Below are 18,673 nucleotides of genomic sequence, written 5' to 3' on the forward strand. Positions count from 1 at the left end.
TGTGTATGTGGATCTTAGAATTACTGAAGAGGTTGTTGTAACTGGTATTGGTATGTCCATTGTTTTGAAAATTTTAGTCTCTATTTTTGAATGTGTGTATCAAAGGTTATATTAGGGTGAGAGGAGGTCTGCCACTCTATCACAAGGATCATGTCATCAGTGATGTCATTTGAGATGTCATCAGTGATGTCATGAGTGATGTCACTGACCATGTCATGAGTGATGTAATATGTGACGTCATCAGCAGTGCATTGCGGGCGCGCGAGTTATAGTTAGCTGAACTAACTATAACGGGGGAATTTCAATGGTTTTGTACAAGTGAAAAGTCCAGCTAACTATAACACCCCTGAAACCTATGGTTTTTTCAGTGAATTTCTGAGGTTTTTTAAATGCTAATTCCTAACTATAACGTGCCTGAAACCTATGGTTTTTTCTGTGAATTTCAAAGGTTTTTTAAATGCTAATTTCTAACTATGCCTACAGAGATAGGACATGTGAAGAAAGAAGAAAAAATGCACAGAAAGAAACAAAAGAAGTGCAGAAAGAAGCAACAGATGTCCTCAAATACGAAGATAAGTGCAGGAAGAAGGATAACGTGCAGAAAGAACAAAAAGAAGAGCAGAAAGAAGCCTTGTTGCAAAATCATCCTGTACCCTCAACTTTTTCAGACGGATACTGGTGGTAACTGAGTCTGACTAACCAGTCCTAGAGCCAGTGCTATGTTAAAAGACACTTAGAATACAGTGAAAACACCTACATACACTAGGGAACATTATGCGTTGGGGTCCCCCTGTGATTAGCATGACCTCCTCTGTAAGCCCCTAGTATATTATAGGGCATGGGGATTAAAACTACCTTTTAAAACAGGCCACAGGGCGTTTTTGCACACGTTAACTCAGGCCCCGTCCCCTCCCTTCACCACTGTGTAAACACGCCCTGTGTCCATTTTTAGTTGGGAGATTAAGTTCATTTGAATCCTGAGGGTCCCTAGGGTCCAACTAGCCCACTAGGTACCACCAGTAAGTGCCACAGAGCTGCGTTGCAGAGAGGTGTAAAAAGTGGCACGGCCTGGACCACCTCTCTGCAATGCAGCTCAGTGGCGCTTACTGGAAGCACTTGGTGGGCTAGTTAGCCCCCAGGGGCCCTCAGTATTGAAGGGAAATTATATCCCCAATTTAAAACGTGCCATAGTGCGTGTTTGCACACGTCACCTCAGGCCCCGTCCCCTCCCTTCATCACTGTGTAAACGCGCCCTGTGGCTGTTCTAAGTTGAGAGATTAAGTCCCCTTGAATCCTAAGGGTCCCTAGGGTCAAACTAGACCACTAGGTACCTCCAGTAAGCGCCACAGAGCTGCGTTGCAGAGAGGTGTAAAAAGGGGCTTGGCCTCAGAACACCTGTCTGCAGCGCAGCTCCCTGGCGCATACTGGAGATGCCTGTTGGGGGCGCGTTTGCAGAGTGCTGCACGGAGGGGTCATGGCCTCCGGCACGATGCCAGCCTTTTATTTATTTTAATTTTTTAAGAAGGGGGGCTGTGTGGTTCCCCTTCTTATTCTAATGTATTGGCCCTGATGACCCCATCCCCCAGGGCCTGTCTCCTAATTATATTTTTTTGACCCCAATCCCCAGGGCCGGCCACTGTTTTTTATTATTTTAAAAAAATATATATTTATAGACACACCTAGGACATGCTGGACAAACCGTACGTACCTATCACCATGACGATTTGCGTGATATTCATTAAAAGGCGACTATGCATGCAATGAATCCACGTGGAATGTATTTACACCACTAGTGAAGCTCTGACATGTCTGATGCCCTACCGTGCCTAATCCCGGCAGACACCCTTGTCGTTTATTTATACAAACATGGGTAGCTATTGACGGGCACATTTAATACACATGCACACCAAGCCATTCAAAGGGGATTCAACAAAAATTCGACCAAAACTATGCAAGAAACCCCCCTCACGGTTAATAAAACACACATCCACTGCTGGATGTGTAATACTTTTTATTTTACTCTCTGGAAAGGGGACGAACATCACTTGAGAGTCACAGCGCGCTCCTGACAGAGCCCAATGCTGTGTTACACCCACCATTGCCTGCCGAGTGCCACACACCTCTGTGTTGTATTCCACTAGCTAGTGCATATGCTATGACACTCTCTAGCCCATGTGCACTGTAACACCACCCCGTGAATATGTCATACCACACTTGTCTTCGCACGGGTTATATTGCCCCATCTAACGTGCCTTCCTCGATGCCTATGTTATAACGCACAGTGCTATGCCATACATATTACAATCTGGGATCCATATCTTTGTCACAGTGCATATGCAACGTTACACTCCCCAGCACATATTTTATATTACAACTTTAGAGACTAGTTAGGTTACACAACACTGCCCTGTGCATATTACATTCCAAGGCGCATATCGCATAGCACGCGCTAGTGCCTGTGCTATCTCGCGCTCTCCAATGAATCTGTCATTGCGCACAATGTATTGCATATTATATTTCACGCCCGGTTCATCTTATATCACACTTTTTGGTGCATAGTTTATACCATACACTATATCTAGTTTTCATTTACAATCGTGCTCTCAGGACTATGTTCTATATAACACTGTGTTCACCTACCCTTTTCACGGGCATTACATTTTGCGATAGGGGGTGGAGGGTCAGGGGGTGTTTCTACCAAGTGAGCCCGGAGTCACAGTCACAAACGTCCTCTTCTTCCTGAATAAAAGTGAGATTATGCTGCATACTTGTTCATATTTTAAGTAGTTCGCACAGACACAATGTTTTAAAAACAATAAAGTTCCTAATACCCGCCTTCTCTGAACAGTTAGCTTGCTGCCCCATCCCCCTCCTCCCTATCCTCTGTTGTGTGAATCCATGGACTAGCCTCCTCCCTCCTGCCATGCATGGTCTGATGTGCTGCCACTGCCCTCAATTTAGTATGATGTACCAGTCCACTCCTCCTACCCTCCATTGCCCAATTCTATGCCCCATCATTGACCTCCTGCTTAAACTCTGTGCTCAGCTTGCTGCCCCTATTCTCCTTCCCCCTGCCCTCCGATGTCGTTGTGCATGCCCCTGCTCCATCCTTTTTGCCCACCATGTCCCATGGACCTGCCACTCCTATCTACTCTGAGTGTTCTGTTGAGCTGCCACTCCCCTCCCACCTGCCTAGCATTGTCAGATGACTGTAACCTGTCCCTGCCACCTCCACCCTGCCTGTCCACAAGCCATGCCCCTATCCTCTTCCTCCTGTCCTACATGGTCCATTGTACTGCCACACCCTTCTGCCCTCCCTGGTCTGTTGTGCTGCAACTGCTCCTCCTGCCTGCCCCGTGTGGTCTGTTGTGAGGTCCCTTCCCCTGAACTTTCTTGTCTGTGCACAGGTCCTGACCCTCCCTTCTATCCTCCATCGTCCTTTGTGCATGCCCCTGCACCCTCCTTCTTGCCCATCATAGCCATTGTGCTGCCACTAACCCTCCCACTTGCCATGCATGGTCTTCTGTGCTGCCATGGCCCCTCCCACCTTCCCTGTGTGGTCAGTTAGCTGCCCCTGACCCCCTCCCACCTTCCCTCCATGGTCTGTGTGTATGCCATCACAGTCTCACTGTTGCTCTTCATGGTGTGTCTTGCTTCTAGTGCCCATCCTGCCTGACCTTCATGGCTATCTTGCTGCTCCTGCCCTGCCCCCTTGCCCCCAGCCCTCTGTTTACATGTGCAGACCCCTACTCCCTCCCTCCTGGCTTGTCTGTTCCATTGTAATGCCCCTGATCCGTCCCCCCTGCCCTTTATGGTCTGTTATGCTGCAGCTTTCTCTCCTCTCTGTCCATTATGGTCAGCTAGCTACCATTGCCTCTTGCCCCTCTGTTCTCTGTTGTCCATGTGCATGGTCCTGTCCCCTCCCTCTTGCTTTCTATGGATTTTTGTGCTGCACTCCCGTCCTGCATGCCCTGTGTGGTGTATTGTGCTGCTGCAAACCCTGATGCCTGCCCTGCAGGGTCAGTTTGGTGCACCTCTCCATGTCCCTCCTGTCCTCTGTTATCCAAGTCTATGTCCCTATCCCATTTCCTTCCATGATCCAATGTACCATACTTGCGAACAGTTTGAACTTGGTAAGAGGGAGATTTTGAAAAAAAACTGGGGTATTGATTTTCCCCTTTGAGTTACATTGAAAAAGAGGATATTGTAGACAGGAGACAGATCAAATAAAGCCCATTTGAGCTTAAAAACATTGGACGTTTCCTGGCTGAATCGGGTCTGTTGGCATGTATGGTTGTACTACCATTGCCTCTTCCTTCTGCCCACAATGGTCTATTACATTGCCACAGCCTTGAAGGAGGGTAGATTTTGTATCACAGGGGGCCCCTGGCCCGTTCTGTCCACACCTGAAGTATGAGACCCTTGTCCTTGCCCTGCCAGCCGCATTTGTAGGCCGTATTAAATTGACCAGCGGGTCCTGTGTTGCTATATAATTATCCTGAGACATCCTTACCACTCAGCCAGCATAAAACCCCTGTGTAGGCCCTTCTGTTCAATATGTAGGCCTCTTTGTTAAATTGACCATAGCTCTGCAATTTTAGTGTATAGCAGTCTGAAGGCAAGTCTGCGAGGCCTTCTGCTCCAAACTAGTAGCCCCCACCCTACCCGAGTGCTCCGTGCTCAGTATCAAAGTTCAACATCCCCCTGAAGCTGTCGACATACAGTAGGCTGCATCCTGGACTGGTACTTGCTTCCTGGGCAGGTTTCCCGCTTTTAAGGAAGTGGCAACCACAGAGCGTCAAGTTAGGAGAACTGAGGAGATTTTATACATGAATATATTGAATTCCCGTACAATACCCATTATTTTCTGCTTGCTCTATGGAACTTACGATAAGCGATTGGCCTGAGAGACTGACCTTTTCACCCAGTCCATTGTCAGCATTAAGTGGGTAAATGACGAAATGTCTGGTAAAATCTGCAGACAAAGCTTTTGGGTAGCATACGTAGGTAGATGTAGCGTGCAAAGGAGCCCACAAAATGATATAAAAAGGAAGCACCCACAGATATCGACGGACTACCTCGCCGTCTGTATGTAGGTTAACAGGCTGTGCAGGTTTTCCCCAAGAGCTGGGAGCTCTTGTCTTCCTTTGCTTAAAATGTCTTGCTCTGCTTTGCTTGAAGTATCTTATTCTATTTTACCTATATGAAATGTCATGTTATGTTTAACCATTGTTCTCTTTACTTTTGCATTTAAAAGATTTTGTATTGTAATTGCAGGAATGCTTGCTCTAAGAGTAAACGTGAGTGTTCCTAGGTAACATTTTCCTTGGTGTAACTTGTTTCTCATGATGCATTTATAGATGTGTTTTCTCTCTCTCTCTGTCAGTACATTAATTGAGATACAGAGAATATCATGACAGCTGTATGATTATCTGGATTCTGTATTTTGTACTTTATGTCTCTATTCTGCGGTTTCTTTGAAGTTGCATCTTCTCATTAAACTGCCATTGTATTCTGCCTCCAATTCCATGTCTCATATGTCTGTTTTCTTCATTTTTGGAGCAAGCGTTACTAGGCACCCCGGCTCAAATTAAGGTGCCCCTTTTGTCCCTGACTCACTCTCCTGCTCAGTTCTGTGGTGGCTCCCGGGGCTCTGGGGACCGCCCCTAGCTTCCTTGACCCGTAATAGATCTTCCCTCCAACAGCCTCTCTTGCAAGTCCTGTATTGTTGGTTTGTTGCCCCTGCCCCCCTTTCCACTGCCCTCCATAGTCTGTTGTGCTTCCATGGCCCTTCCTGCCTGCTCAGTGTGGTTAAATTGTTGCCTTTGCACCCTCCTACCTGCCTTCAATTTTCAGAGTCCGTGCCCCTGGCCTCTGCCTCTCAACAGTATCCTAATGAACAACTAGATTGCTAACATTCTATATTTATTACAAAAGTGTGGAACGCCTGACATGATCTTGATGTAATCAAAACTGTAATACCTAGAGCATTTCCTTTAGAAATTACATATATGAGAGGGTCTTATTGGCATCAAAATTATGGTTAGTGCTCTAAAAGACTAAAATAAGGACATATTTTCTGAGTTTTCAAATAGCGACAAAGCACTTTTAAATTATTTGTTATCTTTATGTTTTTTTATCCAGTTGAACACTTGATTAAATGTTGCACTTAGGGGAGAGGATGTGGTGTTACTTCCAGAACTGCAGACTTTGCAACTGGGGAACCAGGTTGAAGTTTCTGCTTCAGCTCGACATTCTGTGATTCTGGTCAAATCACTTAGTCTCCCCATGTCTACAACCAAAATGAATTTGTTCTTGTGTGATGTAACCAATGCTCATGTAAAGCACTCCAATACCTGACAAGTCTGCACTATATAACACTGCAAAAACACAAAATAATAAGTGTTTTGCACACTTCTGTCATTGGGCTATATTTGGGCTACATCTGGGTGATTTTGGGCTACATTTGGGCTCTTTTGTCTCCGGTGGCCATCTTGGGAGATTTATTTGTTATGAAGTTTCCTAATTTCCTCATGTACTGCAGTCTCCTCAGTAGGAAATGCTTTCAGTTTTTTACTTTTATTCCCTCATGAAGGTATTCAGATATGTCACACATTTGCCATAAATTCTTAATGTTAGCACTCTAGTTGCTCATTAGATCACTGTAGTAAAACTACTGTTCACAATGGAAGTCTGCTCCTGGTATTAAAAGTGCATGTTTCAGTCTGCATGTCAGAATTTTTAATGAAATAGAAGAGGATTTGAGAAGTCACTCAAAATGTGCTCTCATTTTCTTTCTTCAGCATCAATCATAATTTCTGTGGCAAAATGAACCCCCTCATTGTGTTCCTTTTTAAATGAAATGTTTTAAGTGTTACCAGTTTATTCCAATCAAGATGGCTTCAGGTATGCCATACTTTTGTCATAATGAAGACAGTAAGCGCTCTAGTTGTTTTTAAGAACATTCTGGGACATTCTGTCATTGGGCTATACTTGGGCTACATCTGGGTGATATTTGGGCTACATTTGGGCTCTTTTGTCTCTGGTGGCCATCTTGGGAGACTTATTTGTTATGAAGTTTCCTAATTTCCTCATTTACTGCAGTCTCCTCAGTAGGAAATACTTTCAGTTTTTTACTTTGATTCCATCAAGAAGGCATTCAGATGTGTCACACATTTGCCATAAATTCAGAATGTTAGCACTCTTTTTGCTCATTAGATCACTGTAGTAAAGCTACTGCTCACCAGGGAAAACTGCTGCTGGTATTGAAAGTGCATGTTTCAGTCTGCATGTCAGAATGTTTTAATGAAATACAAGAGGATTTGAAAAGTCACTCAAAATGTGCCCTAATTTTTCTTTCTGCAGCACTAATCATACTTTTTATGGAAAAATGAACCCCCTCATTTTGTTCCTTTTTAAATTAAATGTTTTAAGAGTTACCACTTTAATCCAAGCAAGATGGCTTCAGGTGTGCCATACGTTTATCATAAGTAGGACTGTTAGCGCTCTAGTAGTTCTTTGGAACACTCTGGGAAGCTGCAGTAGAACACAAAGGAATCAACTGACAGTCTCTGCCCTTGTTGGATGTACATGTTTTACTGAGAATGTCAGACTTCATTCTCACATGACTGAGAAAGATAATGTGAATTTACAGAAAATAAGCTCTCAGTTTAGCTTATAGATCACCTTCCAAACCTCTGTGGTAAAAGCATGAGAAAATATTTTTCTCTCAATCATGATATCCCAGCAGAAGGCTTTTTCACATGGTGAAATCACCTTAGAACATACCACAATTCCTAAAATGAGTATGGTACCATCAACAAATGATTTATAATGTAACTAAAGTCTTAAAACCTTCTATTAACTGCAATGCTTTTTAATGAGGTGCTATCATGTATATTGGTCCCAAGATGGCTGCCAACACTTCTTGGATGAAGTGCTGACAGCCAATCAGATCTCAGGATGAGATGTGTGGTTAGGCTCCGCCCACATATATATATGCTTTTAAATGCTATTTTCTCAGGACATACTGAACAGATTTACACCAGACCTACAAAAGGCACTTCCTTGACCTGTAGACTACCTCTCTGCCAAATTTCAAGTAACTCTGTTCGGCCGTTCGGGCTGTAGCTGTGTCTAAAGGTCCTATGGAAAAATGCATGGGAAAAACGCGTTTTGGGACCCCCCTTTTTTCTCAGCCCCCGCTTGACGAATCCCCCCGAGACTTTCAGGGTAGGAGCGGAGCGTAGCGCCCCACCTATTTTGAAAATTTCGCGAGGATTCGTCGACCGGCGCCAAAGTTATTCCAAATAGAATGTTGCGGATTTCCTATGGAAACAGGGTCCTAACTATAACTATCTACTGGCGACCGCCAGTAGATAATATACATACACACATATAAATAGATAGATAAATATCAAGAAACATATAGCTATATATCTCAAAAACTATAGCAACAAACAAAAATTGTGGGGTAATAGGAAAAATACATCTTTTAACACTAAACCATATTTGTTTACAATTCATGAACAAGTCATCTGCTAAGACAGTTACTAAAAAGCAAAAGACAATTTTACCAATAGCTTATCAGTAACAATACTAAACATTTGTTTTCACAGTGTAGTATACATATAGGAAGTAGCTTCTCAATCAGTCTGACACAGGAAAAAAAACACATGCATAATTAGAGATAACGTTTATATATATATATATATATATATATATATATATATATATATACATATATATACATATATATATGATAATCTTATAAAGTGAAAACTTTTTCATAATTACGCTAAAAACATACACAATCAAACACAATAGGAAAAGTGTTGTAGTAGTTAACTTAATATTATGTAGACTTTGTGTAAAAATAGTTGATTTACGTAAAAATTGAATTTGGTTAAAACTTTATCTACAATATCTTAGTCGGTCTCAATCTATATCTATCACTATCTATCTATATATGTATATTAATATATATAGATATATATATAGGTATAGAGATATATATTTATACAGATAGGTAGATATATCTATATATATATATATATTACCTACTGGCGGTCGCCAGTAGGTAGTTATAGTTAGGACCCCTTTTCCATAGGAAATCCGCAACATTCTATTTTGAATAACTTTAGCGCCGGTCGATGAATCCTCGCGAATTTCTCAAAATAGGTGGGGCACTACGCTCCGCTCCTACCCTGAAAGTCTCGGGGGGATTCGTCAAGCGGGGGCTGAGATAAAAGGGGGGTCCCAAAACGCGTTTTTCCCATGCATTTTTCCATAGGACCTTTAGACAGAGCTACAGCCCGAACGGCTGAACAGAATTACTAGAAATTTGGCAGAGAGGTAGTCCCTATGTCAAGGAAGTGCCTTTTGTAGGTTTGGTGTAAATCTGTTCAGTAGATTCTGAGAAAATAGCCTTTAAATCAATATATATATCTGAGCCCGCTTACGGTACGCTTACCGTACGCTTACCGTACGCGTACGGTGGCGAGCGCGATTCTGATTGGCTCTTAGATCTTAGTAAACATTCGAATCGGCCGAAACCAGGAAGCGGCGTCCGCCATTTTGTCTCTCGCACTGAGTGTTATTTATCAAACATGATGCCCAAAAACATGTTACGGGGCTGTTTTGACAACTCCCTCCCACATAGTCATGTTGAGGGAGTCCCCAAACATCCCCCAAGAGCAAAAACGGTTTTATTTTTTTTTCGGCAATTTCGCCGAGTACGCTTACCGTACGCTTACCGTAAGCGTACGGTAAAAAATAGAAATAAAAAAAACACTATCCACACTTACCCCACCCCCTGTGCTTTTGCTGGCCGTAGGCCACCAAATGTACAGGGCTTATTACATCAGTAAAAAAACTATATTTTGGCAACATGAAATTATAAAATCGAAATAAAAAAAACACTATCCACATTGACCCCACCCCCTGTGCTTTTGGTGGCCGAAGGCCACCAAATGTACAGGGCTTATTAAAGTTGATAAAAACCGTGCACGGAACGCACTGCGTTAAGTGGGCGCGCACGCCTCGAATGGCGTAAAGTAACTTAGCATTTAAAAAACCGTACAAATTCACTGAAAAAACCATAGGTTTCACACACGTTATAGTTAGGAATTAGCATTTAAAAAACCTTGCAAATTCACTGAAAAAACCATAGGTTTCACACATGTTATAGTTAGCGGAAATTTTACTGATAAAAAAACCAATGAAATTGCCCCGTTATAGTTAGTGCTGGCAACTATAACTCACGCGACCGCAATCTTCTGCTGATGACATATGTGTCTTTATAAAAAAAAATATTTGTAATATATGTATAGCTAAAAATGTATGGAAGAAGACATGGGCAAATAAGTGTCTAAATACAGTATTAGCATCAGCAGAAGATTGCGGTCGCGTGAGTTATAGTTGCCAGCACTAACTATAACGGGGCAATTTCATTGGTTTTTTTATCAGTAAAATTTCCGCTAACTATAACATGTGTGAAACCTATGGTTTTTTCAGTGAATATATATATATATATATATATATATATATATATATATATATATACACACAAAGATATATAAGATCGAAGTAGAGATAAACAAGGACAAAATACATACATGGAATATACATTTATTCGCTTTCAAAAACTGTAGCGTAACACAGGCACATATTTTAGCATAACAGCATAGATTGAAAATTCCTATTCAAGGTACCATATTAAAACCAGTTACTTAATATTTGGTTTCTCTACACACTGAGGGAATACATAGTGTACAATTCTAACCTGCACACTATAGTTTTTGTCCAACCATATTATAGGAAACTTACTGTAATAATAAATATAAAAAGGGTACTGCAGGCTGATTATCATCAGGGTAATGTTCGATTTTCTAGTAATTCAAGAGGCAAACAATGTTTGCCGAATAGCACATTTGCAATTATACACAACTATTGCAAAAATGCAAATACATGGACCATAGAAGATTTACATTACATTATGGACTTAGGTGATGCTTTATATAAAGATATGCATTCCATTAATAAACAACAGCTTATGCACCCTGACGATTTACCTAATTTTATACAACACAATACATTAATATATGCACTTAAACTTAAAGAACCTTCTTATGGAGACATATTGACATATTTTGAGCCATCTTCCCCAAATATGCAAACAGTATTAAAAGCAGCGCTAGATTTGCATTCTGGTGTTTTACTTTGCATGGATATTTATGTTATATCCATTGTAAATAATAACAATACATATTATGTATTTGACTCACATAGCCGCGACAACACAGGGATGCCTCACCCAAATGGCACATGTATTACTATACAAATGGCATTTTATGAACTTATAGACTACATTACAAAACTTGCACAAAGTCTTAAGTCCCCCAATTGTAATTGTGTAGCATATGAATTAACTCCTATACATATAAGTACAATTAAAAAAGAATCGCTACAAAAACACATACTCACTAATGAAAAAAATATGACTACAGTCCCACTTAAAAATATTTATGTGCATTCGACTGAGGCATGTAGTAATTTTTTTACACACGCATTTCAAACACGTATACAAGCAGCCAAAAACAACATTAAAATACTTAATAGCCATTTGCAAAATATAGAACAGCCATCCACATCATTAAATAAGATTAGTACTACAACATATCCAAGTACTCTTACCGAAACACCTAAAACACTGTCTACAAATAATAGCAGTAACATAAGTATACCACAATGTAATAGTATACCACAGAAGAGTACTACTGCAAACACATATGCAGATATCGTTAAGAAAACACTCACACATATAAACATACATCCCAAACAACATACATCAGATACAAATTTACATACAAACACATATGAAGATAATAGCCATCATACAGATATCTGTATTACTGAAAGTAATACATTATTAGTCCCAGAAAGTATACCCAATAGCATATTGCCAAAAAAAGTAAAAAACACTGGCAATATCAACATCAAAGCTAATTTTTTAACACAAGCAACACAACAAACACATACTTTCAATTTAACACAAAAAAAGCCAGAAGAGATCAATATTAATAACATATCACCAAATTCGAAAAATCTAACAAATACTGTATTTGCTATTATCCATAACCACTGTAAACCAGCATCTACTTGGAATACTTTAGATTTGCGTAACATTATGGATCTTGCAGATGCTTTAAATACAGAAATGCACGCGCTAAATACAGATGATTGTGAGCAACATAATTTACCAAATTACATATGGCACAATAGCATAATATATTTTATAAAGCTTAAAAAAGAATTTCAAAGCAAAATACCGGAAAAAGAACTACTTAGGAATGACAAATTTTTAACAACAATAGCTTCAACTATTAATGATGACACTGGTGGATTAATAGGTATAGGAAACTATGCAATTTCTGTATTTAAAACTCTTGATGCATATTTTACATTTCATTCGCATAGCCAAGATAAAAATGCTATACCACATCCAAATGGAACATGTTTTGCTATACGAATTGAAACTATTGATGGACTGATAGATTACATTAGAAAGGTAGTTGATAAAGAAATACTAACCCATTCACAAACGGTTACTTTACAACTAACACCAGTGAAAATAAACACAATTATGCAAGCTTCACTTAAGGCAACGCAAAAAAACCACAGCAAAGGTAAAATGAAGTTTGAAACAAAATTATATGTTCATAAAACAAAGATAGCTTCTAATGCATTAACCCATATGCCAACAACAAACATACAAGTAAAAGATGCAAATTTGAACACAGTTAACACCCCCCCCAAAAAAATTGTACATTCTAATGTACAAAATAGCAATACCAATGTGGGAACAGACACATTTACACATAGTGATGCTGTACAAAGTAGTACAATAGAAGTTCAGCTAAATACAAGAAAAAGAAAACGTACGCCAAAAACAGATAATACACATAGCACAGATATTAATCAAAGGTTACAAAGAACAAACAGCATAATTAATGACTTTCATGCCCAAATAACCTATGGTCCAGAGTATGCTTGCACTATTTGCAATCAATTGTGGCATAAGCAAAACTTGCAAAAAACAAACAATATTAGAAGTAACGAAAAATTCATAACATGTAACATTAGTGAACTACAGACAGATGAGATATGTAAAACATGTTATAGCTATATTACTAAAAAAAAAAATACCGCCTTGTTCTATTTATAATAAAATGTCATTTCCGGATATCCCAGCAGCCTTACACTTGCATAATTTAGAAGAAAGATTAGTAGCACCCAGAATCCCTTTTGTACAAATTAGAACACTACCACGCGGATTCCAAAAATGTCTCTCAGGTGCAGTAGTTAATGTACCTGCAGATGTTATGAGAACTGTTACTGTTTTACCAAGGCAAATCAATGATAACATGACCATTCCCATTAAATTGAAAGGAAAATTAAGTTATAAATCTTTTACCCATTTTGAAAATGTTCGCCCAAATAAAGTAAAACATGCAGCTCTATATCTAGCAACTAATAGCAGTATGTTCAAAGAATATGGAGTTACCCTTAATCCTGATTGGGAATATACAGCGCCAAATATACCACCTTGTAATTACACTTCAGATACAAATAATACATCAGATTCTGAAGACAACATTGGCACAGGAAATTTAGATACTATGCTAACTAATGAAACAATAACTACAGAAAACATAAATATTTTAAATTTAGCACCTGCAGAACATAACACACCAAGAGGTCTATATGAAGATATAGAGTCAGAATATTTAGCTTTCCCTACAATATTTTGCGGAAAGCGAAGACCAACTAATAAAGAAAGGCATGTACCAATACATTATAGCACTATATGTCAATGGGAATTAAGAAGTCATGATCAAAGAGTAGCAAAGTCTATAACAAATGTTTTCTTTAAATTGGCTAAATTACGTATAAAACAAATACATAGCAAAATATACATCTCACTTAGAAAATACTTTAATAATGGGAAAGTTATAGCTGCAAAAGACATAAAAGAAAAATTAAACAGTATTCTCCAATATAATGAGGGGTACAAAATACTAAAGACTATACGTAGTTCACCACCATATTGGGAGCAATGCAAAAAAGACCTATTTGCTATGATAAGACAATTGGGAATACCAACTTTTTTTTTAACTTTGTCAGCTGCAGAAACAAAATGGTATCATTTAATCAATATCTTATTACGCACAGAGAAAAAAAAAGAATGTACAAAAGAAGAATTTGCAAGTATGTCATGGGAAACAAAATGCACATTAATCCAACAAAATCCCATTACATGTGCAAGGCATTTTGATTTTCAGGTTAGAAAGCTATTTAATTGTATTTTATTACATGAAAGTAACCCAATTGGCAAGATTTTAGATTTCTTTTATAGAGTAGAATTCCAACAACGGGGATCACCACATATACATGCTATAATATGGATAGAAAATGCACCACAATATGAAAATTCTGAGCTCAATGAAGTTATTACTTTTATAAATAAGTATATAACATGTGCAAAGACACAAGATCCAAACATAGAGCCTTTAATACCCCTCCAAAGGCATGGGCATACAAAAAATTGCAGGATCAAGCATAAAAGAACATGCAAATATCAATACCCAAAATATCCCATGCCTGAAACTTATATATTAGAGCAATTAGAACTAGACAAAACTAATCAAGAACTCCTTCAACAAATTGAACTAATACATCTAACTATGAACACACAAGACTTCCAAAGTTATACTTTTGATGAGTTCTTAAATACAATGCAACTAAATTTAAAACAGTATCTATTGTGTATACAGTCAATAATAGGGAAAAAAAACAATTTTTCTCAAAAGAGCACCATCTGAATGCTTTATAAATAACTACAATACTACCATTTTACAAGCATGGCAAGCAAATATTGATATCCAATACATCTTAGATGCATATGCATGTGCTGTATATATTGTTTCATATATTAGTAAATCTCAACGTGGGATGAGCAGAATAATTGCACAAGCTGCAAAAGAAGTATATCACAATCCTAGCATAAAAGATCAACTTAAGCATATAGGTAACAAATTCTTAAACTGTACTGAAATAAGTGCACAAGAGGCAGCTTATCTTATACTTCAAATTCCATTACGGAAAAGTTCGCGCTCTTTTGTATTCATTAATACAATCCCACCAGAAAAGCGTACATACTTATTAAAAGATATGGAGACTATTAATTTATTGCCAGATACTTCTCATAAAATACAATTTGAAAATATAATGGTAAAGTACAGCAAATGGCCAGAAAATTTAGAAACCTGTACATTAGCTGACTATGCATCTAGGTATGATGAGAAAAAAAAAAAAAAAGGAAAACAAGAAACAGACCATGACAATTTTCTAGCAGAAAATAACTTTTATAGCTCAGATGAGGAAGAACTTACAATTAATATACAAGAAGAAATAATAGAAAATGAATATATAAAACGGAAAAACCCTAAAATAATTCGCTATTGTAGATTTAACGAAAAAAATGACTCTGAAAATTACTATCGCGAATTGATAATGCTTTATTATCCATGGAGAGTAGAACATCTAATAATTGGCCACAAAAAAACATATTATGAACGCTATTTAGAAATTAAAAGCACTGTTGACTTTCACCATAATAGATATAATAAAACACTAAAAAACATTGAGACTGAAAACATTACAGTAGAACCATTGATTCTACCCCAAACAGATATTAATACAGATGACAACATATATCCTCAAATTCCAGTTAATGAGCAATTACTATATGACTTATCATTCGATTTAGGCATTAGAAGTACAAGTATTGAAGAAGCAATAACCAATAATTTAATGCCAAATGAACAGTATAACAACATAATGCAAAATCTGACAAATGAGCAACTTAACTTTATATACCATCACTTAAATTGGATAAAAACAAAAGAAGAACCCTGCTACACATTTTGTACAGGTGGTGCAGGAGTAGGTAAAAGTTTCCTTATTACAGCACTTTACCAAACATTACTACGATACTACAATACTAGAGCAGGGGAAAATCCAGACAACATATATGTACTGCTTACAGCTCCTACAGGCAAAGCAGCACATAATATTCATGGAAAAACACTACATAGTACGTTTAAAATACCAGTTTCACAAACACTAACTCATAAACCACTAACTCATGTGAGAAGGAGTACACTACAAAACGAGTTAATGCATCTTAAATTACTAATAATTGATGAGATATCAATGGTAGGGGCTAATTTATTTAATTTCATACATAATAGATTACAAGAAATAAAAATGTCCAATCTCCCTTTTGGTGGGATATCTATATTAGCAATTGGAGATTTTTATCAATTGAAACCAGTTTTTGACACGTACATTTTTGAAAACCCCAGGCATTCATACAGACCAGTAAGTACTAATCTATGGCAAGAACATTTTAAGTTATTTGAGTTAACAAAAATTATGCGACAGCTAAATGACTTGCCATTTGCAGAACTACTAAACAGATTAAGAGAAGGGAAACACAATGATGCAGATATAATACAGATACAAACACGAGAATTAGAACCACCAATAACCATTAGCAAAACTATTCCTTATATTATGCCAACAAACAAAGAGGTTGATAACATTAATAGTGAAGTTTTATTACAACACATATTAAACTATCCTGTCTACACGGCAACAGCCATAGATACAGTAGCAGCAGACTTGAGTGAAATTGTGAAAAAGAAAATACTAGCTCAGTTACCTACAAATGCAACTAAAACCATGGGACTGCCATTTATAGTACACATTGCCTTAAAATTACGATATGATATAACTTCCAATATTAATGTAAATGATGGTTTGACAAATGGTGCGACAGGTATAGTTGAATTTGTAGAAGCAATAAATAACAGCCCTACTGTAGTATGGATTAATTTTGATAAAGAAAATGTTGGTAAAAGTACAAGGCTAGAAAATAAACACATGTATACAACTAACATTTTGCCTCATTGGACACCAATACATGCTATAACACGGCACTTTCAATTTACACAAAAATTTATCACAATTATACGCAAACAATTTCCCCTACGCCAATCCTCTGCACGTACTATACACAGAACACAAGGAGAAACAATTGACCCACTTTACATACATTTTAACAATAGCAAAATACATCATATGCATTATGTAGCTTTAAGCAGAGCCAGATCCTTAGGTAACATCTATATTAAAAACTTTCAGCAGGAGAAAATTGTTGTACATTCTAAAGTACATGAAGAAATGGACAGATTAAGGACAAATATGCAATTACAAATGTCTGTTCCTCAATTATTTACCTATAACGAAATGTGTAATATCATTGTACATAATATACGATCACTGCAAAAAAATTACACAGCACTAAAATCAGACACCAATATAATGAATGCTGATATTCTATGCTTCACTGACATAAACACAACTAGAACATCGGATAGCAATACTTTCTTGATAGAACAGTACCATCTTTTAATATTTGATAAATTCCACCATCACCAAACTAAGCATGGAATAGCAATTTACTACCGAAAAAATATTAACTTACTGCCAATATATGAAACACAACACGAAATTGATATTCTACATTTTACTCAACATCTTAACAATTGCAACTACTTATTTGTAATGCTATACAAGCCTCCACATGTACATATACAAACACTTTTCAAAGTTTTAAGTAGCATATTAAACTTTTACCCTGAATATAACTACATAATAATGGGTGACTTCAACATAGATTTAACACAAGAAACACAAAACACAGTACTACTATTACAATATATGCTAAACGAATTTCAATGTCAGCAAATAATCACACAATATACAACTGACTACAAATCAACATTAGATCATATCTATACTAATGTACACATAAGAAACTATGGCATATTAGAGTCATATTATAGTGATCACAAAGCCTTATGGGTAGCAATTTAAAAAGCATGTTGTGTATATATGTGTGTATTATCGGCTCAGTATCTTTATGTGGCTGGATTACTATGTGTGTTACGTGAGTTTGTATGTGTGTAAGTCTGTGGCTCTGTATGTGTATGTCTGTAGCTCTGTATATGTATTTGTAGCTCTCTGTGTATATAGCTGTGTCATTATGGCCTGCTCTGTATGTGTGTCTGAATGATAGACTTTGTGTCTATGTGTGTGGCTCTGTCTCTATGGGTCTATATATGTGTGTAATTGGCTCTCTATCACTACTTCACTCTCTCGCCCAAAAAATCTCACTACCTGACTCCCTCACCACCTCACTCTCTCTCTCACACTACTTCACTCTCTTTCACTAGCTAAATTACTCTCTCTACCTCCACTCTCTACCTCACTGCTCAACTCTCTATATAGCACAGCATCACAATAACTGTACATACACTAACTATATCACTGAATACCTCAATATATCACAATACCTCACTCTCTCACTACGGCACTCTCTAACATAATATCTCACAACTTAACTTTCTCACTCAATAAGTCACTATCTCACAACATCACTCTAGCCATTTCTATTTCACTATTTCACTCTCACTACCTCACTATATCAAAAGTCACTCTCGCAAACATACACTACATCACTTACTCTCAAATACACTATCTATCT

The 18,673-nt window shown here is 37.9% G+C and overlaps 1 protein-coding gene across 1 annotated transcript in view; it reads left to right on the forward strand.

The window, feature by feature from the left end:
- The window catches only part of LOC146799004 (uncharacterized), a 220,127-nt gene that overhangs the window by 197,708 nt on the left and 3,746 nt on the right, over positions 1-18,673 (forward strand). The window lies entirely within an intron of this gene.

Source organism: Triturus cristatus, chromosome 9 (genome assembly GCF_964204655.1).
Source record: "Triturus cristatus chromosome 9, aTriCri1.1, whole genome shotgun sequence".
Taxonomy (NCBI): domain Eukaryota; kingdom Metazoa; phylum Chordata; class Amphibia; order Caudata; family Salamandridae; genus Triturus; species Triturus cristatus.